General features: G+C 38.6%; 1 long non-coding RNA gene across 1 annotated transcript in view; it reads left to right on the forward strand.

The window, feature by feature from the left end:
* Positions 1-25,270, forward strand: part of LOC138443223 (uncharacterized) — a 44,976-nt gene that overhangs the window by 9,383 nt on the left and 10,323 nt on the right. Inside the window, exons 2-3 of the long non-coding RNA XR_011258032.1 lie at positions 5,175-5,307; positions 15,245-16,280. This is a non-coding gene — a long non-coding RNA (uncharacterized lncRNA). The remainder of the gene's footprint in view (positions 1-5,174; positions 5,308-15,244; positions 16,281-25,270) is intronic.

Below are 25,270 nucleotides of genomic sequence, written 5' to 3' on the forward strand. Positions count from 1 at the left end.
TATAGTCAGAAAAGATGCTTGAAATAATTTCTAACCTCTTGAATTTGCTGAGGCTTGTTTTGTGACCTAGTATGTGGTCTGTCTGAGAGAATGTCCCGTGTGTGCTTGAAAAGAATGTGTATTCTGGGTTTTGGAGGAATAGTGTTCTATAGATATCAATGGAGTCCAGCTGGTCTGTTATGTCATTTAGGAATGCTGTTGCTTTATTGATTTTCTGTCAAGATGATTTGTCCATTGATGTATGTCAGTGACATATTAAAGTCTCCTACTATTATTGTATTCCTATCAATTTCTCCCTTTAGGTCTGTTAGTATTTGTTTTATATATTTAGGTGCTGCTATATTGGGTGCATATATGTTAACAAGTATAATATCCTCTTCTTGTATAGATCTCCCTTTATCATTATATGTCATTATATAATGTCTTTTAAAACTCAGCATTCGGGAAACTAAGATCATGGCATCTGGTCCCTTCACTTCATGGCAAAGAGATGGGTAAACGGTGGAAACAGTGACAGACTTTATCTTTTTGGGCTCCAAAATCACTGCAGATGGTGACTGCAACCATAAAATTAAAAGACACTTGCTCCTTGGAAGAAAAGTTATGATCAACCTAGACAGCATATTAAAAAGCAGAGACATTACTTTGCCAACAGAGGTCCATCTAGTCAAGGCTATGGTTTTTCCAATAGTCATGTATGGATGTGAGAGTTGGACTATAAAGAAAGCTGAGTGCCAAAGAATTGATGCTTTTTAACTGTGATGTTGGAGAAGACTCTTGAGAGTCCCTTGGACTGCAAGGAGATCCAACCAGTCCATCCTAAAGGAAATCAGTCCTGCATATTCATTGGAAGGACTGATGCTGAAGCTGAAACTCCAATACTTTGGCCACCTGATGCAAAGAACTGACTCATTTGAAAAGACCCTGATGCTGGGAAAGATTGAAGGCAGGTGGAGGAAGGGACAACAGAGGATGAGATGGTTGGATGGCATCACCGACTCAATGGACATGAGTTTAGGTAAACTCTGGGAGTTGGTGATAGGGAGGCCTGGCGTGCTGCAGTCCATGGGGGTCGCAAAGAGTCAGACATGACTGAGCGACTGAGCTGAACTGAACTAAATGTCCTTCTCTGCTTTCTTTTATGTCCTTTGTTTCAAAGTCAGTTTTTGCTGATATGAGTATTGCTACCCATTCCACCCCAATTTCTGTTTCCATGTGCTTGAAATACCTTTTTCCATCTCAATATTTTCAGTCTCTGTGTTTTTCTCCCCGAAATGAGTCTCTTATAGGCAGCACATTGTAGGTTCTTGTTTAATCCAATATGACACTCTCTGTCTCTTGATCAGAGCATTTAGTCCATTGACATTTAAAGTAATTATTGATAGTATGTGCTTACAACCATTTTAAACCTTGTTTTCCAGTTGTTTATGTTCTTCTTTGTTCATTTCTTCTTTTTGTTCTTCTTTGATAGCCTGGTGATTTTCTTTTATAGTATGCTTGAGTTCTGTTCTGTGTGTGTGTGTGAATCTGTTGCATGTTTTTGATTTGTGGTTACCATGATGTTCAAGTCTGTTGACCCATAATTATATCTGCTTGCTTGATGATCATATAAGTTCAAACACATTCTAAAAGACCTGGATTTTTATGCTCCCCTTCCCCATATTTTGTGATTTTGCTGTCTAATTTTACATGTTTATGCTTAGCCTTGTGCTGAATGATTAACATAACCCTTTTCTGTTGGCTGTAGTTATAATCACTTTTACCAAAATTTCTATATTTTTGCCTTTTTTATTGGACTGTTCCCTTTCCAATAGATTATTGTTTCTTTTCTATTTAAAGGAGACCTTTCACTATTTCTCTTCGGGTTGGTTTGTGCGTGTGAGTGTGCTCAGTCGTGTCCAACTCTGCAACCCTATGGACTGTAGCTTGCCAGGCTTCTCTGTCCATGGAGTTTTCCAGGGAAAAATGCTGGAGTAGGTTGCCATTTCTGCCTCCAGGGGATCTTTCTGACCGAGGGATCAAACCCATGTGTCTAGTGTTGGCGTTGGCAGATGGATTCTTTACCACCAGTGCCACTGGGGAAGCCCAGGGTTGGTTTAGTATTGGTGAATCCTTTTCATTTTCGCTTGTCTGAGAAACTCTTTATCTCTCTATTCTAGATTCTTCTGTTTTAAATATTTTGAGTCATAGAGTAGTCTAGGTTGCAGATTTTTCCCTTTTAGGACTTCAGCTATATAATGCCCCTCCGTTCTGGCCTGCAGAGTTTCTTCAGAGAAGGTTTCACCCAATTTTTAAGCTTTTACAAAAAAAAATGTTGATTTTCACATGCAGTAATTTTTGATCCAGTGTATAAGACGAAATTGGCTGACCACACAAATCATTTCTATTCATGTTCTCTTCCTCCCTTCTCACTTACAGTTTGAAATTGCTATTCTGTTCCTTAAAACAGCAAACTAAACTGCAGTTTCTGTATACCAAAATATAAAGTGGTCTGTGGCTTAGCAAAAATGAATTAAATTAGCTTAGCAGAGTACAGAGTCTTTGTGGAATCAGGCTTGACTGTCATTATTGTATGACCTTCTGCAGTAACTAAGCCTCTCTGTATCGTTAAGACCACCACATATGAATGTTGGGAAGATCAAAGGTACTAGAAAGTGCTTTAATAAGTATTTGGTGGCAAGTAATTTATTATTATTACTAATTATTTATTAGTATTATATTATTACTAATTATTAATAAGTAATTTATTAATTATGGTAAGTATACAACAGCTATATCAATGATGTCCAAACAGGTGGAATGTCTCTAACTCAGTTGTAGAACACTACCATTAGATTTTAATAATGATGCCAATGGTCAATGATTACTTTCCTACAAAAACTTTAGCAAAGCTTTAGTATTTCAAGTGGTGAATACAAAACGTAATTATGTGCTATCATGAGTTAAAAGTTAAGGTGAATGATAATTTATTGGTTGAATTCATCAAATTGCTTAGTTACTCAGGTATCCAATTATATATAGCAAAGTTACTTGTGAACTTGCCCATTTACAGTCTTAGTTTCAGGACTCTGACCCACAGCTATATGGCAAAAATATGGAAAGATGTATATGCAGGAATGTTCATTGTGAGATTAATTGTAAACTGAGAGAATGGAAATACCCAACATGTGCATATAAGGAGATTGGTTGGATGAGCAGTAGATTACTGTGTACATCATGAGAAATGCTGGAATGGAAGAAACATAAGCTGGAATCAAGATTGCCGGGAGAAATATCAATAACCTCAGATATGCAGATGACACCACCCTTATGGCAGAAAGTGAAGAGGAGCTAAAAAGCCTCTTGATGAAAGTGAAAGAGGAGAGTGAAAAAGTTGGCTTAAAGCTCAACATTCAGAAAACGAAGATCATGGCATCTGGTCCCATCACTTCATGGGAAATAGATGGGTAAACAGTAGAAACAGTGTCAGACTTTATTTTTGGGGCTCCAGAATCACTGCAGATGATGACTGCAGCCATGAAATTAAAAGACGCTTACTCCTTGGAAGAAAAGTTATGACCAACCTAGATAGTATATTCAAAAGCAGAGACATTACTTTGCCGACTAAGGTCCGTCTAGTCAAGGCTATGGTTTTTCCTGTGGTCATGTATGGATGTGAGAGTTGGACTGTGAAGAAGGCTGAGCGCCGAAGAATTGATGCTTTTGAACTGTGGTGTTGGAGAAGACTCTTGAGAGTCCCTTGGACTGCAAGGAAAACCAACCAGTCCATTCTGAAGGAGATCAGCCCTGGGATTTCTTTGGAAGGAATGATGCTAAAGCTGAAGCTCCAGTACTTTGGCCACCTCATGTGAAGAGTTGACTCATTGGAAAAGACTCTGATGCTGGGAGGAATTAGGGGCAGGAGGAGAAGGGGACGACCCAGGATGAGATGGCTGGATGGCATCACAGACTCGATGGACGTGAGTCTGAGTGAACTCTGGGAGTTGGTGATAGACAGGGAGGCCTGGCGTGCTGAGATTCATGGGGTTGCAAAGAGTCGGACACGACTGAGCGACTGAACTGAACTGAACTGAACTGGCTGATGACAAGAAATGAGGAATATCTCTATGTACCACTGTGGAATGATCTTTGGGATATAGTGTTGAGTGAAAATAGGAAAGTATTCTTTGTATGCTACCTTTTAAGAAATAACCATAAAATATGCACATATATGTTAGTTTATATTAAAAATTGGAAAGATAAACCATAATTTTTTAAAAATAAAGTTACTTATAAGAATAATGTGAAAATAGTGTATAGAGGACAGGAATAGAAGCTGGCTTATACAAATATACTGAATTATTTAGATTTGACTCTGGAAACAAATACTTTACTTATAAAACAAAATTAACTTTTGAGAAAAATCCCAAAATTGAAAATAAAATGAAGCAGATTATTAACAGAATGTTCCCTAATACACAGGGAAGAACTTTTTCAAGTGACTTTATTTATTCATTTTTTTTACAGTAACATTCTTTTTTTAATCTTACAAAAGCATTCCATATACTCAATATAATCCTTTTTGCCAGTATGAATAAAATATAAACACTGTGCCAATAAAGGCATGTGGAATTATTTCTCTTTATACTATTAAAAATCAGGAATCCCCCTGTAAAATAGTTTGTAGGTGACAGAAGTGACTTTTCTACCTTTATATTTCTATGATATGTGTACCTATTTTATAGGACCTTATAAAATTGTTTATTGTGAGCACTGCAGAAGACTAACACAGTTATTTATTGGATAGATTTGAGTATCTAGAGTTAAGCTAGTAGCTGAAATAAATTAAAATTTCAATAACCCACTTTATTCTTCAGTTAAATAAAGGAAAATTTAACCATGAAATCTGTAATATTATAACTCAAAGATGCTCATAAGTTGTTCTAATTTATGTTTTTGCTATGGTGCTGGGGATTAGAACAACCTTGTGGTTGAATGTGTTTGCATTGTATGCGGGGTCGTTGTTGTTAGGCGGATAAGTCATTCTTTCATGGTCATTGTATCAATGTTGGTCATTAGTTCAGTGAACACTATGCTATAAACTCTGTTCCAAGCACAGCGTTAGGTGTGTGATCATTCTTTCATGTATGTGCCAGTTTTATCATATTCTGAACCTGGTCTTCTTTTGTTGTCAGGTGCTTTGCTAGAAAATTGAAGAGCTGGATAATGCATTTGGACTTCAGATTTGGGAGAGAACAGAAGCCATAGTTTTGTTAAAATGTAAACATGACTAGATTGTTGGCAAATGGGTTTGGAACTTCCTGTCAGGTACTTTAATGTTTTAATAATGGGGGGAGGGGAGAGGCTGTGTGAGATGAATTGAGAGATTGAGATTGATGTATGTAAACTGCCATGTGTGAAACCTGCTGTATAGTGCAGGGAGCTCAGCTTGGTGCTCTGTGGTGACCTAGATGGGCAGGATGGAGGTGGGAGGTGGGAGGGAGGTGCAAGAGGGAGAGGATATATGTATACATATAGCTGACTTATTTTATTGTACAGCAAAAATTAATACAACATTGTAAAGCAACTATGAAGTGAAGTTGCTCAGTCGTGTCCAACTCTTTGTGACCCCGTGGACTGTACAGGCTCCTTGGTCCATGGGATTTTCCAGGCAAGAGTCCTGGAGTGGGTTGCCATTTCCTTCTCTATCAAGTGACTTTTAAAACACAGTAGTTAGATTGTATATCTGCAGTGGTATATCCTCTAAGGACAAACATATCAAAAGATTATTTTCACTTTTCTTAGTAGTTTTATTGGTGGTAGTAATGTTGTATATGTACTCTTTTTTCAATGTGATGTGTAAGATAAAGAATATGAGTACTTTATATGATGTTCTAATTAAAGAGGAGAGTGAAAAAGTTGGCTTAAAACTCAACATTCAGAAAACTAAGAACATGGCATCTAGTCTCATCACTTCATGGCAAATAGATGGGGAAACAGTGGAAACAGTGAGACTATTTTGGGGGGCTCCAGAATCACTGTAGATGGTGACTGCAGCCATGAAATTAAAAGACACTTGGTCCTTGAAAGAAAAGTTATGACCAACCTAGACAGCATATTAAAAAGCAGAGACACTTTGCCAACAAAGGTCAGTCTAGTCAAAGCTATGGTTTTTCCAGTAGTCATGTGTGGATGTGAGAGTTGGACTATAAAGAAAACTGAGTGCCGAAGAATTGATGCTTTTGAACTATGATGTTGGAGAAGACTCTTGAGAGTCCCTGGGACTGCAAGGAGATCCAACCAGTCCATCCTAAAGGAAATCATTGAATATTCATTGGAAGGACTGATGCTGAAGCTGAAACTCCAATACTTTGGCCACCTGATGCAAAGAACGGACTCATTGGAAAAGACCTTGATGCTGGGAAAGGTTGAAGGCAGGAGGAGAAGGGGATGAATAAGGATGAGATGGTTGGATGGCATCACTGACTCGACAGACATGAGTTTGAGCGTGCTCCGGGAGTTGATGATGGACATGAAAGCCTGGAATGCTGCAGCCCACAGGGTCGCAAAGAGTTGGATATGACTGAGTGACTAAACTGAACTGAACTGAATTATGCCATCCCAATCATTCTTGAGAAGCTGGAGTCCCAACATAGGAGAGATTAGATTTAAGATAGAAGAGGCTGAGTAAAAATTCTATAGTCCTGAATTTGAAATAGAGGTATCATAAGGTATTTTGTCTTAAATTTTTCTCCCTGGCTCTGAAAAAGCCTAGAAATAATAACCAAGCCAGTAGCAATGAGTACACCTAGTACCTAGATAATGATACTTCGAGTTTTCCTTGGAGAAATATCTTACTCTGATTCTAGGTCAAGAGCAGGAAATGTCTTTTTTTTTTTTTTAAAGCAACTAAAACCCCAATTCAGTTTATTTTAACTTATATACATAGTTCTGAAAAAGCCTAGACATTTCACTTGTGATCACCCTGGTATACATGAGAACTTCTAGCTCCAGATTATAATCTTGCAGTACCATTTTCCACTAAGAGGAATCAGAACTGCTTGAAAATAGTTCTGACTCCAGGATTGGGGCAAGAAAAATACTAATTTTAACCAAATGAAATTGCCTTATTGCCACGTGAGTGTGTGGGTACCCAGTTTTGTTGGACTCTGTAACCCCATGGAACTGTACCCCGCCAGGCTCCTCTGTCCATGGAATTTTCCAGGCAAGAAAACCCACTGGAGTGGGTTGCCTTTTCTTCCTCAAGGGGATCTTCCTGACCCAGGGATCAAACCTATGTCTCTTGTGTCTCCTGCATTGGCAGGCAGATTCTTTACCACTGAGCCACCTGGAAAGTTCTTCTAGTATTGCCCTACTTAATACAGAATGAACCTGGAATATCTCTTCATACAGCTAGCACTGAAGTATATTAGTTCTCTAGAGCTGTTGTAATAAAATAGTGCAAACTGAGTGACTTAAAGCAACAGAAATGTATTGCCTTTTAGTTCTGGAAGCTTTAAGTCTAAAATCTAGGTGTCAGCAGGGCTATGCCCTGTTTGACACTCTGGTTAGAATCTTTCCTTGCCTCTTCCCAGCTTCTGGTTGTGGCTAGCAACCCCTGGAATTCCTTGTATCAATAAGATAGTTCTTGCAGCAAGTTGAACTCCATCAAATATTTATATTTGTTCATTTATAATGCTGCTTAAAAAAATGAAAATTCTGATTGGTCACCATTGGAGAATGGTAGGGAAACAATTCATCATCTTGAGGATTGGTAAATAAAAATAGTCAAGCATTTCCAGCCTTTCCTATGAACTGTACACGAAGTATCAAATAGTAGATGTCCTGATTTGACTGGTAGCCACCCCCAAAAGATATGTCCATGTTCTAATCCTTATTTATGTTACCTTATTTGGAAAAAGGGTCTTTGAAGGTATAATTAAATTAAGGATTTTGTGATGAGATCATTACCATGGTACACCCTAAATTCATTGGCAAGTATCTTTATAAGGGACAGAGAAACGAACAAACAGGAGAGCAAGAGGAAATGTAACCACAGTGGAAGAAATTGGAGCAGTACAGCAACAAGGAATGCCAACAGCTAACAGGAGTTGGAAGAGACAAAGAATAGATTTCTCCCTTAGAGCCTCTCTGGAGGAAGTATGTCACTGCCAGCATTTTTGTTTTGGACTTCTGGCCTCCAGAACTGTGAGAATAAATTTCTGTTGTTTTTAAGCCACCAAGTTTGTGGTTATTACAAAAGCCTCAGGAAACCAGTACAGTAAATAAGAGGATGTTTCTCTTTAAAGAAGTAGCTAATAAGCGAATAAAGAATCATAGACTATCACCATTTCCCAAACTCTAATGAATTAAGAGATAGAGAAATTAAGCACTGACACCTGCCAGCATCATAAAAAGGGAAATACTTTGACACTGTGTCCTTCTTTTTTTAAAAAATTAAGTGTTTATTTATTTGATGGCTCCGGCTCTTAATTGTGGCATGTGGGATCTAGTTTCCTGACCAGGGATCAAACCCAGGCCCCTGCACTGGGAGTGCAGAGTCTTAGCCAGTGGGCTACCAGGGAGATCCCTGTCCTTTTTTAAAAGTTTTTAAAAACTTTTTATCCCAGATACTATGTGCTTCTTGAAGAACATACTACCACCTGTAAAGTAGTCTTACTCACACTCCTACCACCCCAAAATATAAACCCTGAATGTGATCAAGCTTCTATATCCAACTAAAATTTACAAAAAAAATACAGAGGATGCAGGGACATTTAAAACTATTTGCGTCAAAAGTGCAATCATTAAAATCCAGACCCTGAGAAGGTATGGGATAAATGACGTCTTTTCTTCAACAAACAATTTCAGAAAGAGAGTGGAACTTACAGGCTTAAGACATTTAAGAGACTTAACAGTCAATCATAATACATAGAACTATAAACTATAAAAGATGACAATTTGCAAGAAAACTGGAAATTTGAACACTTACTGGATATTTAATGAAATTAAAGGAATTATTAAATGAAACTTTCCACTAGAGAATTTAAAATAAGCCCAGTGAATCATTTACAATCAAATGGTTCTTTATCCGTACAGCAAGGCCTGGTATTGTAAATAATATTAAACATTTTGTTTAATTACACAGGTTTCCTGTTTCTCTGATTCTTGGATCTCAGCTGCAAGTTGAGCAGCTGTGATCTGGGACAGTTAGAAATGGCAAAGAGTAAGGTGCTTGCTCATCTTTCTAATGGCCAGGTTTTCTTTGATTTACCTACGAACTTTGTTGTTCCTATATCTTCAACTTCATAGAGGTTTCTGATATGAAAGATAACCACACAGACAATTTTCTAATAAAATACATCATAGCAGGTAAATTAAATCTTAATCTACAAACTATATCTTAGAGAATTATTACTGAAACTAGATGGGCCAATTTCAGTTCTTCTGCAAAACCTACCTTCCTCTGATAGTAAAGGTAGGAGAGATTATAAAAGGGGAGGTGGCAGAAAGATTATTGTAGATTTCAGACCATAATGGAAGCAAGGAATGTGTAAATACTGAGGGCTGGTATTTGATTTAACAAGGGTTTCTTGGCATAGTTCTAATACCTTCTTGAGAACAAGGGTTTGCATTATATTAGGATGGTTCTTCAAAGTAAGGAGATAGCCAGTAGGCACAAAGAAAGGACGTTTAAACTGGAAAAAAACAGAGGTTTTAAAAAGATGAGGAATTTGCCATTTTGTGTTCCCTGCCAAGCTGAGAAGCAATAGTGAATTTAGTCTGAAAAACATGCAACCTCCTTTAAAACTTGTAATAGTCCAATGAAACAGTAATATTATCCCTTTGTTATAGATAGGAAACAGACTCGGGTTAAGCAATGTCTTGCCAACATATTGCTATTTTCTCATGAAGGGTTAGAGGTCCAAGTTCAAAGCTCTTTCCACCTGTCTTAGGAATAACAAGTTATCAGTCAAGGAAGATGTGAAGGATTTGAATTAGATCATGTTGGTTCTTGTTGTTGTTGTTTAGTTGTGTCTGATTCTTTTGCAGCTCCATGGACTATAGCCTACCAGGCTCCTCTGTCCATAGGATTTCCCAGCAAGAATACTGGAGTGGGTTGTAATTTCCCTCTCCAGGGGATCTTCCAGACCCAGGAATCTCACGTGTGTCTCCTGTGTTAGCAGGCAGATTTGTCACTGCTGAGCCACCAGGGAAGCCTCTGTGTTGGTCCTTACGCTTGTCAGATATATGTTAATTATATAATGTGTTAAACTTCATTTGGGAGAACAAACTGTAACATATTCAAATTTGGAGACTTTGTCCCAATTAAATATAATTGCCTCTGTAAAAAGCATCATCAAAAGCATTTATTAAATCATTTAAATAACTGATTTCTCTGTTTCTACGTCAGTTGAAAATCATCCATTTCCCATTCAAAATAGCATTTACTCAGTTACTGAATTTGACAAGAGTGGTCATTTTCTAGCAAGTATTTCTAATCAAAACATTTCTGTCTTAACTTTACAATTATATTTTAAATGCTTTCATAAAACAAGAGAATGGAGGGTGACTTTTTAGTGGTAGAACATTGGGAAGGAGAAGTCTTTCTATTATATTTTACCTGATGAACCAATAGTATACCCCCCATTGTGTAGACAGAAAAATATAATTGGGCCTATGCCAATGTCATTGCACAATAAATTAGAAGAGGCCATGTATATTGACAGGGATAATGGAATAGCAGTACTCAGAAGCATGAACTTTGTAATTACATAGACTAAGATGCTTGTCCTAGTTCCAGGCATAGACAAGTTACCTCATCTGTAAAATGGCAGTTAGTGAAATTAATAATTCTCTACTTTAGGGAATTGTGGGAGGACTAAGAGACAGTACATGTCAAGCCCTTTAGCTCAGTGAACGGCACAAAGTAGGCCCCCCATAATGATTAGAGATGATGATAATATTGATAGCATTGAAAATTAAATGAGTTCTATTTTGTCTTTGTCTGCTTCATGTTAAGCAGTGGAGTGGAACAAAAATAGGAATCAGAACATACTTCTGAACTGAGTTTGCCAATCCGTATCTATCTTTTGAACATGTGAGTTTTTTCCATCTGTAAAATTAGAATCAAAGAAGAAAGTAGTTCCAGGTTTGAGATAAAACACATACTACACTCTAGATACCAGTTCTTGAGGATAGATCATTTGAATAACTGATTTCTCTGTTTTCACTTCAGTTGAAGATCATCACTTTCCTAAAATGACTCAGATTGTTTAAAACTGAGACTTTATATAAATCTCTAGTCAAGAGTTATGATTGCTCATTTGTGAAGTGTAGAATCCATTATCAGTTCAGTTCAGTTCAGTTCAGTTGCTCAGTCATGTCTGACTCTTTGCGACCCCATGAATCACAGCACACCAGGCCTCCCTGTCCATCACCAACTCCTGGAGTTCACTCAAACTCATGTCCATCGAGTCGGTGATGCCACCTAGCCATCTCATCCTCTGTTGTCCCCTTCTCTGCCTGCCCCCAATCCCTCCCAGCATCAGGGTCTTTTCCAGTGAGTCAATTCTTTGCATGAGGTGGCCAAAGTATTGGAGTTTCAGCTTTAGCATCATTCCTAAGTAAATCTCAAATGATAAGTTTTCAGGCTTCAGATATATTGTAGTATGTGATAAAAATCAATACTGTTATTTGGCCACAGGATGGAAAAATACACCTGAGCCTGGATAGAATACAAGACTAGGAAACCACAGTCCCTAGGGTGGTGTTTCATTTCCTTTTCATATATTTTGTTGCCTGCTTAGTGACATTTATCACTAACTGTGGTTTTATTTTCAAAAGATAGAAATCATCACATATTTCCTTCTTCAATTCAGTCACTCAGTCATGTCTGACTCTGCAACCCCATGAACTACAGCATGCCAGGCCTCCCTGTCCATCACCAGCTCCCAGAGTTCACCTAAGCTCATGTCCATTGAGTCAGTGATGCCATCCAACTATTTCATCCTCTGTTGTCCCCTTCTCCTCCTGCCCTCAGTCTTTTTCAGCATTAGGGTCTTTTCAAATGAGTCAGCTGTTCGCATCAGGTGGCCAAAGTATTGGAGTCTCAGCTTCAACATCAATCCTTCCAATGAATACCCAGGACTGATCTCCTTTAGAATAGACTGGTTGGATTTCCTTGCAGTCCAAGGGACTCTCAAGAGCCTTCTCCAACACCACAGTTCAAAAGCATCAATTCTTCAGCGCTCAGCTTTCTTTACAGTCCAACTCTCACATCCATGCATGACCTCTGGAAAAACCATAGCCTTGACTAGATGGACTTTTGTTGACAAAGTAATGTCTCTGCTTTTTAATATGCTGTCTAGGTTGGTCATAACTTTCCTTCCAAGGAGTGTCATTTAATTTCCTTCTTAATTCTTGCTAATTTTAGCAAATGACAACACAGTCAAGTCCAAATCCCTTCTTTCTCTTTGCCCTTTTCCCTTAAGTTCTGTTAACATATTATACTTTTCTTTCTCCCTCCCTTTTCTTCTTATAGTCTCTCTTTCTCGCTTTGCTTTTATTTTTTCTTTTTAATGCAATAGTTACAGAATGGTAAACATAGCCCTTGTTCAGTGACCTTGATGTAGTTTCATCCTCCCAATAATGGCTTCAAAAAATTCAATCAGAGTTCCTGTCTTTTAAAAAAGGTGATTGGATGATTATCAAATACAGACCATTTTGAAAGTCTCTATTTGTTCTCAGTCTCTATTTAGCCCTCTTAATTTTAACCTTAGCCAATCATAACATTTAAAAAATATTTTGTTGAGAGTGGGAGGGCAGCAAAATGAGGAATGTTAAATTACTAAAACCATCAAATAAAAATTATAGAAAATAAAAATGGAATTCCTGTGTTCCTGTCTCTGCTCAGACCTCTCAGTCACACCTGTGTCTTCCCTGCACGTATCTCTAGATAGGGAAATATAATAATGGAATCATGCTTTAAATTTTATAGCCAACTTGCTTTTTTTCATAGATCCAATCTATCACAGATCTCTTTCTAGGCTAGTAAATTTCAAGCTGACTCAGGTGTTTTTAGTGGCTGCATGGAATTTCATAGTATGAATATGCAGTACTTTATTATCTTGAAAAGTACAGTTAGACTCTTTTTTCCTCCGTATTTTAAACACTGCTGCAACAATACCCTTGTGCATTCCCCTGTATATACTTCTGTTACTATCTTTGTAGGATGGATTCTTAGAAATGGAGTTTATGAGTCTTAGGATTTCCGCCTGTTAAGTATTCATCAGTACTCACAAGTTAAGCCAGTCCACAGGTTGTCCCTGCTGCCTCTTTGACTTTGTAAAATCCCACAAAGCTGTCCTGTAAAATTGGGACCAACTTGTTTTCTTTCCTCTAGAAAAAAGTTCTTTACCTTTTTCTGTACCTTTCTTCATACCACACACCTAAATGTCTCCACAGATCTTTATCCTTTCTTCCTTCCTGGAGAAATCAGCTCTTGAATCCTTTAATTCCTTCCATCATTTTCCCTATCATTATTTCTCTTTTAAAAAATCATTAGAAAAGTAATAATATTTGATATAATTACTTGCGTATTTTGTTTCAACATACATTTTAAAGGGAAAATTAAGACAAACATTTTCCCAGTGTTGTTTATTCTGGTACTTATTTTTCTCTCATACAAAGAGAAAGATTAAGCTGTACCTAATTCTAATGTCTGGAAATAATATCTTTTCTAAATTGTGTACATAGTCTCCTTTTTTAGAAAGTTTTATAATTACATTTTTGACTCCCACTAGACTTTTCTTCCATTCATTCAACAAATATTCATGGTGCATCAAGTCCTGTTCTAGGCCAGGAGGGTTCACACAGAGCAAAGCAGACCAAATTCCCTTCACTCATGAAGCTCATAAGGCTGATGAGACAGATAACAGATGAGATACATAAATAAAATGTTATGAAACATGTTTGGTAATTGCAGAAACTCAGGTAAGAAGAGTGGAGATAGATTGATCGTGTGTTTTGAAAAGAGACACAACGAGGCTTGCTTTGGGTAGAATATGAAGCTTAGAAAAATGAACAATCAAAAACACTTCATAGGTTTCTATTAAGTAAATGAGAGAATATTGGTGCCCTATTATACTTAGGTTGGGGAAAACTGAAGGAAAAACATGTTTGTATGAGAAAAGTTATGCTTTGGTTAGGTTTAGATGTCTGTTGAACATTCAGACGGAGACAATAATAAGCCTGAATATGGGTTTAGAGCTCAATAAACTGACCTGGAGATAAAGATTTGTGAATCATTTAGCATGTATAGTTATTTATAGCCATGGAATGTATGAGATCACGGGTGGAGTGTAAAGGGAGAAATGGAAGCATGCTGATATTTAGGGAATAGACCTAGGAGAAAGAGCCAAAAAACACAACTGGGAAGGAGCAGGAAATGATGTAGCATATAAACCAGGAGAGTGGGACTAAGAATGAAGAGTGGATATAGGCACCAAGGGAAGAGAATGTTTCAAAGAGAGTGCTTCTTGCTGTCCAGTGCTTCTTATATAAGAAGCAAGCAAGATCACGATAGAAAAAAAAATCTTGGATGTATCAAGTTGAAAGACTTTGGGGAAAAAACCATTATGGTGTAATGATGGAGACGGAAAATAAATTGGAATGAATTGAGAAGAAAATAAGTGAAAAAATGATGAGAACAAATATAGACAACTTTTTGAGAAGCTTTGTTGTTAGAACACAGAAATACGGTTGTATCTGGTGGGAGTAATGGTGTTGATTTTTTTAGTGGCTTTTTATTGTAAAATATGTATAACAAAAGTTATCATCTTAACCATTTTTAAGCACACTAGCCAGTGGTACTAAATACATTCATATTGTTGTGCTGCTGTCATCAAACATCCATCTCCAGAATGCTTCATCTTGCAGAAGTGGAACTCTGTGCAGTAAACAGTACTTCCCCGTTCCCCTCTGACCGGAGCTTCTGGCAACCGTCAATCTACTTTGTGTCTCTGATTTGGACTACACTAAGTACCTCATATAAGTGTGATCCATATGCATTTATTCTTTTTAACTGAATTATAGTTGATGTATAATATTATATAAGGTGTACAATATAGTGACTCACAATTTTTAAAGGTTACATCCCCTTTATGGTTATTATAAAATATTGGCTATATTCTCTGTGTTGTATAGTATATCCTTATAGCTTATTTTATCTATTAATAGTTTCTATCTCTTAATCTCTCTTGAGAAACCTATATGCAGGTCAGGAAGCAACAGTTAGAACTGGACATGGAACAACAGACTGGTTCCAAATAGGAAAAGGAGTACGTCAAGGCTGTATATTGTCACCCTGCTTATTTAACTTCTATGCAGAGTACATCATGAGAAACGCTGGGCTGGAAGAAACACAAGCTGGAATCAAGATTGCCGGGAGAAATACCAATAACCTCAGATATGCAGATGACACCACCCTTATGGCAGAAAGTGAAGAGGAACTAAAAAGCCTCTTGATGAAAGTGAAAGAGGAGAGTGAAAAAGTTGGCTTAAAGCTCAACATTCAGAAAACGAAGATCATGGCATCCGGTCCCATCACTTCATGGGAAATAGATGGAGAAACAGTGGACACAGTGTCAGACTTTGTTTTTTTGAGCTCCAAAATCACTGCAGATGGTGACTGCAGCCATGAAATTAAAAGACGCTTACTCCTTGGAAGGAAAGTTATGACCAACCTAGATAGCATATTCAAAAGCAGAGACATTACTTTGCCGACTAAGGTCCATCTAGTCAAGGCTATGGTTTTTCCAGTGGTCATGTATGGATGTGAGAGTTGGACTGTGAAGAAAGCTGAGTGCCGAAGAATTGATGCTTTTGAACTGTGGTGTTGGAGAAGACTCTTGTAAGTCCCTTTGACTGCAAGGAGATCCAACCAGTCCATCCTAAAGGAGACCAGTCCTGAGTGTTCATTGGAAGGACTGAAGCTGAGGCTGAAACTCCAATACTTTGGCCACCTCATGTGAAGAGTTGACTCATTGGAAAAGACTCTGATGCTGGGAGGGGCAGGAGGAGAAGGGGACGACACAGGATGAGATGGTTGGATGGCATCACTGACTCGATGCACATGAGTTTGGGTGAACCCCGGGAGTTGGCGATGGACAGGGAGGCCTGGCGTGCTGCGGTTCATGTGGTCGCAAAGAGTCGGACATGACTGAGCAACTGAACTGAACTGAACTGAATCTCCTACCCTTATGTTGCCCCTCCACAGCCACTGTTAGTTCTCTATATCTGTGAGTCTATTTTTTGGTTATTTTTTTAATAGTTTTATATTTTAGATTACACACATAAGTGATATCATACAGTATTAGTCTTTTTCTGACTTAATTTCACTTTGCAAAATTATCTTCCAAGTCCATCTGTGGTTGCAAATGGCAAAATTTCATTCGTTTTTATGACTGAGTAGTATTCCATTATACATCACACCTGATTTTCTTCACCTGTCTGTTATGGACACTTAATTTGCCTCCGTGTCTTGACAATTGCCTCCGTGTCTTGACAATTGTAAGTAATACTGCTATGAACATTGGGGTCCATGTATCTTTTCAAATTAGTGGCTTCATTTTTTTTTCAAATATGTCTACAAATGGAATTGGCGGGTCATGTGGTGGTTCTATTTTTAGTTTTTAAATAAACCTGTTTTCCACAGTGGCTACACAAATTAACATTCCCAACAATGGTGTTCAAAAGTTCCTTTTTCTCTACATTCTTGCCAACATATGTTACTTGTATTCTATTTGATTATAACTATTCTGGCAGGTCTGAGGTGACATCTCACTGAGGTTTTGATTTTCATTTCCCTGATGATTAGCAATGTTGAGGATCTTTTTCTGTGCCTGTTGGCCACATGCATGTCCTTTTTGGAAAAATGTCTATTCATTTCTTCTGCAGATTTTTTTTAATTGGGTGGCTTGGGTTTGGGGAGGAGGTTGTTTGTTTGTTGATGCTGAGTTGTATGAGCTGGATAAGCTGTATATATATTTGGGATATTAACCACTTACAAATAATACCATTTTCCAAGTTTTTCTCCCATTCAATAGGTTGTCTTTCCATTCTGTCAACGGTTTCCTTTCCTGTGCAAAACCTTTTAAGTTTGATTAGGTGCCATTTGTTTATTTTTGCTTATAATTCCTTTGCTTTAGGAAACAGAGCCAAAAATATACTGGTGTGATGTATGTCAAACAGCATTCTGCCTATGTTTTCCCCTAAGAGTTTTATATTATCCAGTCTTATATTAAGGTCTTTAGTCTATTTTGAGTTTATTTTTGTGTATAGTGTTAGAAACTAGTCTAGTTTCATTCTTTTACATGTAGCTGTCCACTTTTCCCAGTACCACTTATTGAAGAGACTGTCTCTTCTCCTTTGTATAGTCTTGCCTTCTTTGTCATAGATTAATTGACCATAAGTGCATGGGTTTTTTTTTTTCCTAGTCTATCTATTCTGTCCCATAGATCTATGTGTCTGTTTTTTTGTGGCAGTACCATATTGTTTTGCTTACTATAGCTTTGTAATATAATGTGAACTCAGGGAGCCTCATTCCTCCAGCTCTGTTCTTTCTCAGGATTGTTTTGGCTATTCAAGGTCTTTTGTGTTTCCATACAAATTTTTTTAATTATTCTAGTTCTGCGAAAAATGCAGTTGGTATTTGGATAGGGATTGCATTGAATCTGTAGATTGTGTTCGGTAGTATGGTATCATTTAGGATCTCTGTTGCCTTATTGATTTTCTGTTCAGAAGATCTGTCCATTGATATATGTAAGGCATAAATCTGCACACCTCAGGTTTCAGCCCCACTGTCGCATGTGGGCAGCCTGCTGTTGCTCTCCCCCAACTTGTAGAGGTGGTGCCAAGTCTTCTGAGAGTGTGTGGGAAAAGAGGCTTTTATGGAGACCTCCGTCCCTTCCTTCCATGCTTATTAACAAAGGCACTTCATTTCTGTGGTGGGCCTATCTCCACTTCATTTATATTTTTTCTCTGGGCTTTTATCTTGTCCCTTCATCTGGGATATAACTTTCTGCCATTTCATGATGATTAACTTTCTGTAATATGGTTTTTGTTTTAGCCGCTGTGAGACTGTGTCTTTTCTTGCTTCTTCTGTCTGCCTTCTGATGGATGAGGCTAAGAGGCTTGTGTAAGCTTTTTAAAATTATTTATTTTATAATTGAAGGATTATTGCTTTACAGAATTTTGTTGTTTTCTGCCAAATATCAACATGAATCTGCCATAGTTATACATATGTCCCCTCTTGAACCTCCCTCCCATCTCCTTCCCCTTCCCATCCATCTAGGTTGTTAACGGAGCCCCTGTTTGAGTTTCCTTAGTCATACAGCACATTCCCAATGGCTATCTATTTTACATGTGGTAATGTAAGTTTCCATGTTACTCTCTCCATACATTTCACCCTCTCCTTCTTCCCCGTCACTGTGTCCATAAGTCTGTTCTCTATGTCTGTTTTCCCATTGCTTCCGTGTAAATAAATTCATCAGTACCATCTTTCTAGATTCCACATATATATGCTAGTATGTGATATTATCTTTCTCTTTCTGACTTACTTTATTTTGTGTAATCGGCTGTAGGTTCATCCACCTCATTAGAACTGACTCAAATGCATTCCTTTTTAAGACTGAGTAATATTCCACTGTCAATGAACTTCTAGATTGCCTCCATGTTCTAGCTATTGTAAATAGTGCTTCAGTGAACATTGAGATACATGTGTCTTTTTCAATGTTGGTTTCCTCAGAGTACATCTCTAGTCGTGGGATTTCTGGGTCATTGGTGGTTTTATTCCTAGGTTTTTGAGGAGTCTCCATGCCATCTTCCATAGTGGCTATATCAATTTACATTCCCACCAACAGTGCAAGAGCATTCCCTTCTCTCCACACCATCTCCAGCATTTATTGTTTGTAGACTTTTTGGTGATGGCCACTCTCACAGGTGTGAGGTGATATCTTGTTGTAGTTTTGATTTGCATTTCTCTAATAATGAGCAATGTTGAGCATCTTATCATGTGTTTGTTAGCCATCTGTCTGTCTTCTTTGCAGAAATGTCTGTTTAGGTCTTTTCCTCACTTTTTAATTGGGTTCTTTTTCTGGTATTAACTTGTATGAGTTGTTTGTATATTTTGGAAATTAATCCTTTGTCAATTTTTTCATTTGCTATTATTTTCTCCCATTCTGAAGGTTGTCTTTTCACCTTGTTTATAGTTTTCTTTGTTGTGCAAAAGACTTAAGTTTAATTAGGTCCAACTTGTTTTCTTTTATTTCCATTACTCTAGGAGGTGGGTCATAGAGGACCTTGATTTATGTCATTGAGTGTTCTGCTTGTGTTTTCCTCTAAGAGTTTTATAGTTTCTGGTCTTATATTTAGGTCTTTAATCCATTTTGAGTTTATCTTTGTGTATGGTGTTCCGAAGTGTTCTAATTTCATTCTTTTACAAATAGCTGTCCAGTTTTCCCAGCAGCACTTATTGCAGAGTATATTCTTGCCTCCTTTGTTGATAATAAGGTACCCACAGGTGTGTGGGTTTATTTCTGGCTCTCTATCTTGTTCCATTGATCTATATTTCTGTTTTGGTGTCAGTTCCATACTGTCTTGATGACTGTAGCTTAGTAATATAGTCTGAAGTCAGGAAGGTTGATTCCTCCAGCTCCATTCTTCTTTCACAAGACTGCTTTCCCTAGTCAGGGTCTTTAGTGTTTCCATATGAACCGTGAAATTTTTCATTCTAGTTCTGTGAAAAATCCCATTGGTGATTTGATAGGAATCACACTGACTGTAGATTGCAAGCTTCTTGATGGGAGGGATTGGCCATGGGAAAAACTGGGTCTTGTTCTGGTGTTTAGGGCCTTGCTCAGTAAAGCTTTAATCCAATTGTCTGCTGATGGGTGGGGTTGCACTCCCTCCCTGGTAGTTGTTTAGCCTGAGGTGACCCATCCCTGGGGTCTTTGGGCTCTTGTTGTTCAGTCACTCAGTTGTGTCTGACTCTTTGTGACCCCATGGACTGCAGCATGCTAGGCTTCCATGTCCATCACTACTTCCCAGAGATTACTCAAACCCATGTCCATTGAGTTGGTGATGCCATCCAACCATCTCATCCTCTGGTGTCCCCTTCTCCTCCTGCCTTCAATCTTTCCCAGCATCAGGGTGTTTTCTAATGAGTCAGCTCTTCACATCAGGTGGCCAAAGTACTGGAGTTTCAGCTTCAGCATCAGCCCTTCCAATAAATATTCAGAACTGATTTCCTTTAGGATGGACTGGTTGGATCTCCTTGCAGTCCAAGGGACTCTCAAGAGTCTTCTCTAGCACCACAGTTCAAAAGCATCAATTCTTCAGACCTCAGCCTTCTTTACGGTCCAACTCTCACATCCATACATGACCACTGGAAAAACCATAGCTCTCAGTAGACGGACCTTTGTTGGCAAAGTAATGTCTCTGCTTTATAACATGCTGTCTAGGTTGGTCATAACTTTTCTTCCAAGGAACAAACGTCTTTTAATTTCATGGCAGTGATTTTGGAGCCCCAAAAAATAAAGTCTGTGACTACAAGCTCTATGGTAGGGTTGATGGTGACCTCCAAGAGGGTTTATGCCAAGGGAGCCTTCCAGTGCCCCATCCCTGTGGTGAGCCCCTGCCAACCCACACGTCCACAGGAGGCCCCCAACACCAGCAGGTAGTTTTGGTTCAGTCTCCTGTGTGGTCACTGCTCCTCTCCTCTGGGTCTTGGTGCACACAAAATTTTGTTTGTGCCCTCTATGACTGGAGTCTCTGTCTCCCCTACTCCTCTGGAAGACCTATCATCAAATCCCACTGGCCCTTAAGGCCAGATTCCCTGGGAATTCCCAGTCCCTTTGTTGGATCCCCCAGGCTGGGAATCCTGACGTGGGGTTCAGAACCTTCACAACAGTGTGAGAACTTCTTTGGGTATTACTATTCTCCAGTCTGTGGGTCACCCACCCAGCAGGTATGGGATTTGATTTTATTGTGATTGCGTCCCTCCTACCGTCTTGCTGCATCTTCTTCGTTATCTCTGGACGTGGGGTACCTTTTTTTTGGTGGGTTCCAGTGGCCTCCTGTTCATGGCTGTTCAACAGCTAGTTGCAATTTTGGTGCTCTCGCAGGAGAACACACATCCTTCCACTCCCCCTTCCTGAACCGGATGTCTGTGGTGGGCCTAGACTTTCACATACACCCCTGGTTGTGGCCTATACCACGCTCCAGTCGCTGCAGGCTGTCTCCATACCACCAACACGAGTCCTCTCCCCAGGTGCGGCCTCTGAAGCCTGAGTTTCAGCGCTCAGCCCCCGCCTGCAGCAGCGGACACAGGCCTGAGGGCAGCACAGGGTGATGGCCCGGACCACCTGTGCAGGCCTCTGTTTTGCTTGCCGCAAACCAACAGCTGCACTCTCCTCGAAACCTTTGCAGCGTCCTGTCTGTCCTGCTTTGTCTTCGGTATTCTTTAAGTTCATAATTTTAAAGTCTCAGGAGAGAATATATTAGTATATACTTGTTAGTTTGGTAGCAAAAGAAACAGCAAGTTCTTTTGTTTTTGTTTTTTAAATATTAGGTTTCTGATAGGCTACTGGCAAAGCTTGAAGGATAAACATACCCAGGTTCAATAGGTCTAAATTGTCGATTCTCCTTTGCCCCAACATTCAGTCTGGTCACCAAATATTTGTATCCCTCGCACTGAGCGTTTCTTTTTGCAGTTGTCATCCCCTTATTAGATATTATTAAGAGAGTAAAATTGAGGGATAAGTTTTGTACTGCCTAGCAAATTGGGAGAATTCAGCATTCTTGTAGCATTTCTAACAGCAGTAAACCTCTGAGGTGCATAAAGAAAAGCAGCAGTAGATTTTCCAGACTGCAGAGGCTCAGAAATGGAAAGGAGTTGACTTCAAGAAAGTCTTAACTAAAATACAGAATGAATTTTAGTCATATTCAGTTGCATGTTGATTATACTTGCTGACTCATTTTGCTTTTGGTGCACTTTGGCCATATTCTGAGAAAGCAATAATAGCTGTTGCTTTTTAATGAGGAGGATAAAGCCAATAAATATAAAATGTTAAAAGGCAGCAGATAAGCATTAAAGGCAGTAGAAGAGATGTACAATAGGGGCTTGTTCAAAAAGAGTTCAGTGTGGGAAGAAATAACTGGAGACTGTCCCAGTTTCTGAGTTATATATATCCTTTTCTCTGCTACTGTCAGCAGATTAGTCTAGGCCTCTGGAACTTTATGCCTATTGGTGAAAAGAAGAGAGGGGAGGAGAGCAGAGGGAGCTAAGAGAAGTCTTGACCCCTGGGTCTGCTCTTGACAGGTAGAGAATAGATTTTATCCCATTCTTTTCTGTTGAGACCTAGACTGTGTTTGGGAATAGTACCTGTATTTTGGTTTTAACTCCTACTGAAAAATATTATCTGTAATTTTGAGACCTCTAAATAAAAATCGTGAATAAGTTCTTTTTTAGGAGATCTAACACGTAATTCTCTTTGGTATGGAAAGATACTTCAGCATCTTTTCTTGGGTCCATAACAGGATGTGATGGAGTGGAACTAAAATTTGCCTTGTGTAATAAAGTGAAGTATAACGGATATACTTCTGTTCAAGTTATTTGGTCTGCCATTCCACTCAGTGGATCTGTGAGGCAGATAAAAGATGCTGTCAAGCCTGAAACAGTCAATTCACATTGCTAAACTCAGGGAATAATTGTGTGACTCATTTTAATGATTTCTCCACATTGACCATGAACTGGAAAGCACTTTTCAGGGGGCTGGGATTTTGGGTGGTGATGATTCTAGTGGTATCCTCAGTGAAGAAGTTGAAAAACTGAAAGTCATAGGGTGACTTTCATTAAAGAAGACTGACACCCTAGTCTATTTTATAGACAATTTAAGTGATTTTCAAGAGTGTTGAAACTTCAAAACTTAATTCCCACTTAAGATGGGATTTTTAGAAAGAGTTTTCAGTTCTCCCTTGGCAGTGAAACAGTAAGTCTAGGGACTTGAGAAATTGGTGCCTTTACTCAAGCTAGAGCTAAGTGAGAAAGATCTTTAATAAGAATTCCCTCTGTGCGGTATTGGCAATGAACTTTAGAAACAGGGATATGTGATACTTTGTTTTAGGTTCTTTACTAAAGTAAGCATCGGTTGTACCACCAGCCTTGAATTATTAGTGCCTTGACAAATGGAGAGAGGGGGCTGCCTTCATTAAATAAGATCTAAAATACTTGGTACAGGTGGTGTCACCAGAGTATGAGCACTACCTAAGTGTTAGGTCATATTATTATGTCTAGGGAGATGGAAAGTGCCCAGCGTGGAGGAACACAGAGCATAGTCGGAAGTGATAAAAGAGGAGCTGAGAGGAGTTTAGAGTGAGAGCTGACAGGTGACACAGAAGACATTTAATCCTCATCTTCACTTCCTCTCATTCCCAGCCCTTCCTCCCCACAATCCTAAGGAACCCCAGGAAGCATACTTGGCCCCAAGCAGTTACTCGAGTAGTTGCTCCACTTGGATATTAAAAGAAAGGGGGATTTTAGAAAGCTAAAACCTTGTGACAGCATAGGAACCAGACAGTTAGGTCTCAAAATTTGTTCAAGAGGACTCTGGGCAGATAGGAAGGGAAGAATAGGGGGAAGGAGGGGAATATCCACAATCTAAGAAAAGCTTACGCTCTTATTTGGCTTTTCATCCTACTGTATACCTGATAAATTACTAATATAAATTAATTTTGCACTGACTAGGCTATGAAATTCTGTGTGTTCTGTTCAGGATAGAGTTTTCTCAATAGTAGGAACCACTGAATTGGCCTGAGTTCTTCCCTTGTGGATAACTGTATTTTGCAATAAGACGTCTATGGTCTGTTTGAACTAAACAAAACACACATCTCTCTTTCTTGTTTACACACACACACACACACACACACACAAAACACCCTTTATTTTCCTTGCCTTCAATCTTTCCCCTAGACCAACCTGCACGTTGCAGACAGATTAGTCATTCCAGAATAAAGCTTTCTTGGCAAGATTCTCAAGTGGCTCCACGGCATTTATGAGACCGAGTCCAACCTCAAGCTGGAGCCCAGCTCTCCCACAGCTTGGCCCCTCTGTCACTCTTACCTCTTGATGTGCATGAACCCCTGACCCAGGTGAGGCTTATCTCTTAATCCAACTATATTTACATTTGCTTCTTCCCAACACTAACCTCCTGTTCTCTTGCCACTGAATTCAATTTTATCCCCACCTCTAGGCCTCACTGAAAAGCCATCTTTCTTATGAAAACCTCCCAAGTATTTTAGTCCATAATGGTTTTTTTTTTTTTTCCTGCATTTATGTTGACATTAGTCATTTGGACTCATCAGTGAATTAAACAGTTATTTGTTGAGTGCTAAAAATATGCCAGGAACATAATATAAATAAAGTGTGTTATTTGATTATATGCTCTTTTATATTTCTCACTTATTTGTATATGTATTTTCTTACTGCCAAAAGTCCCTGTAAGAACTGTTTGTTTTCTTACAGAATTGGGCACAAAGTAGGAATGCAGAAGATATATCTTGAATTCACTGAAGTATATTCATGATAAACTTAACCTAGGATACAAATCACCTGGTAACTTGTCAACTTATGATCACTCACTGTATTAACTGGGTGATGAGTCTTCTTAATAATAAGCATTTTTTATTATGCTTGATTGATCAAATTAAATCTTGTATCATGACAGATTTTGTTTAAAAGTTTTTATTAGTAGGTCTTTTTCATAGCTCAAAAAGGGGGATACAGATGATAATCAGCAGAACAATTGAAAACAAAACCTCACCTCTATAGAGTTAGCCAGTGTGTAGACTTTATTACATAGGCACATATTTTTTTAAGTAAACTTTTTACATAAAATAAATCACAACACTTAATGAGGATGGATGATGAAGAAAGGAAAACCCAAGCCTTGGACCAGCTGAATCGTTCACTAGGACCCTGGGTCCCTCCATCCTGACATATTGAAATTCATGATGAGCATCACAAGTGGAGAGTGAGGAGGGGGTGCTCTTTTATCATTTCCAGGCTTAAAACACTGGTTGTTTCATTTCCTGAATACGGTAAACTTTCTCTAGGTTCTGTTGGCAGCCTGGCACAAAGGTTAAATGAATGCTGACTCAGAGTGAGAGCTGTTCATATTCTTCCCTCTGCTACCCCAGTACTTCAAAACCCTTAGATGCTCTGGTCCAACTA

Source organism: Ovis canadensis, chromosome 7, assembly GCF_042477335.2.
Source record: "Ovis canadensis isolate MfBH-ARS-UI-01 breed Bighorn chromosome 7, ARS-UI_OviCan_v2, whole genome shotgun sequence".
In the NCBI taxonomy this organism is placed as follows: Eukaryota; Metazoa; Chordata; class Mammalia; order Artiodactyla; family Bovidae; genus Ovis; species Ovis canadensis.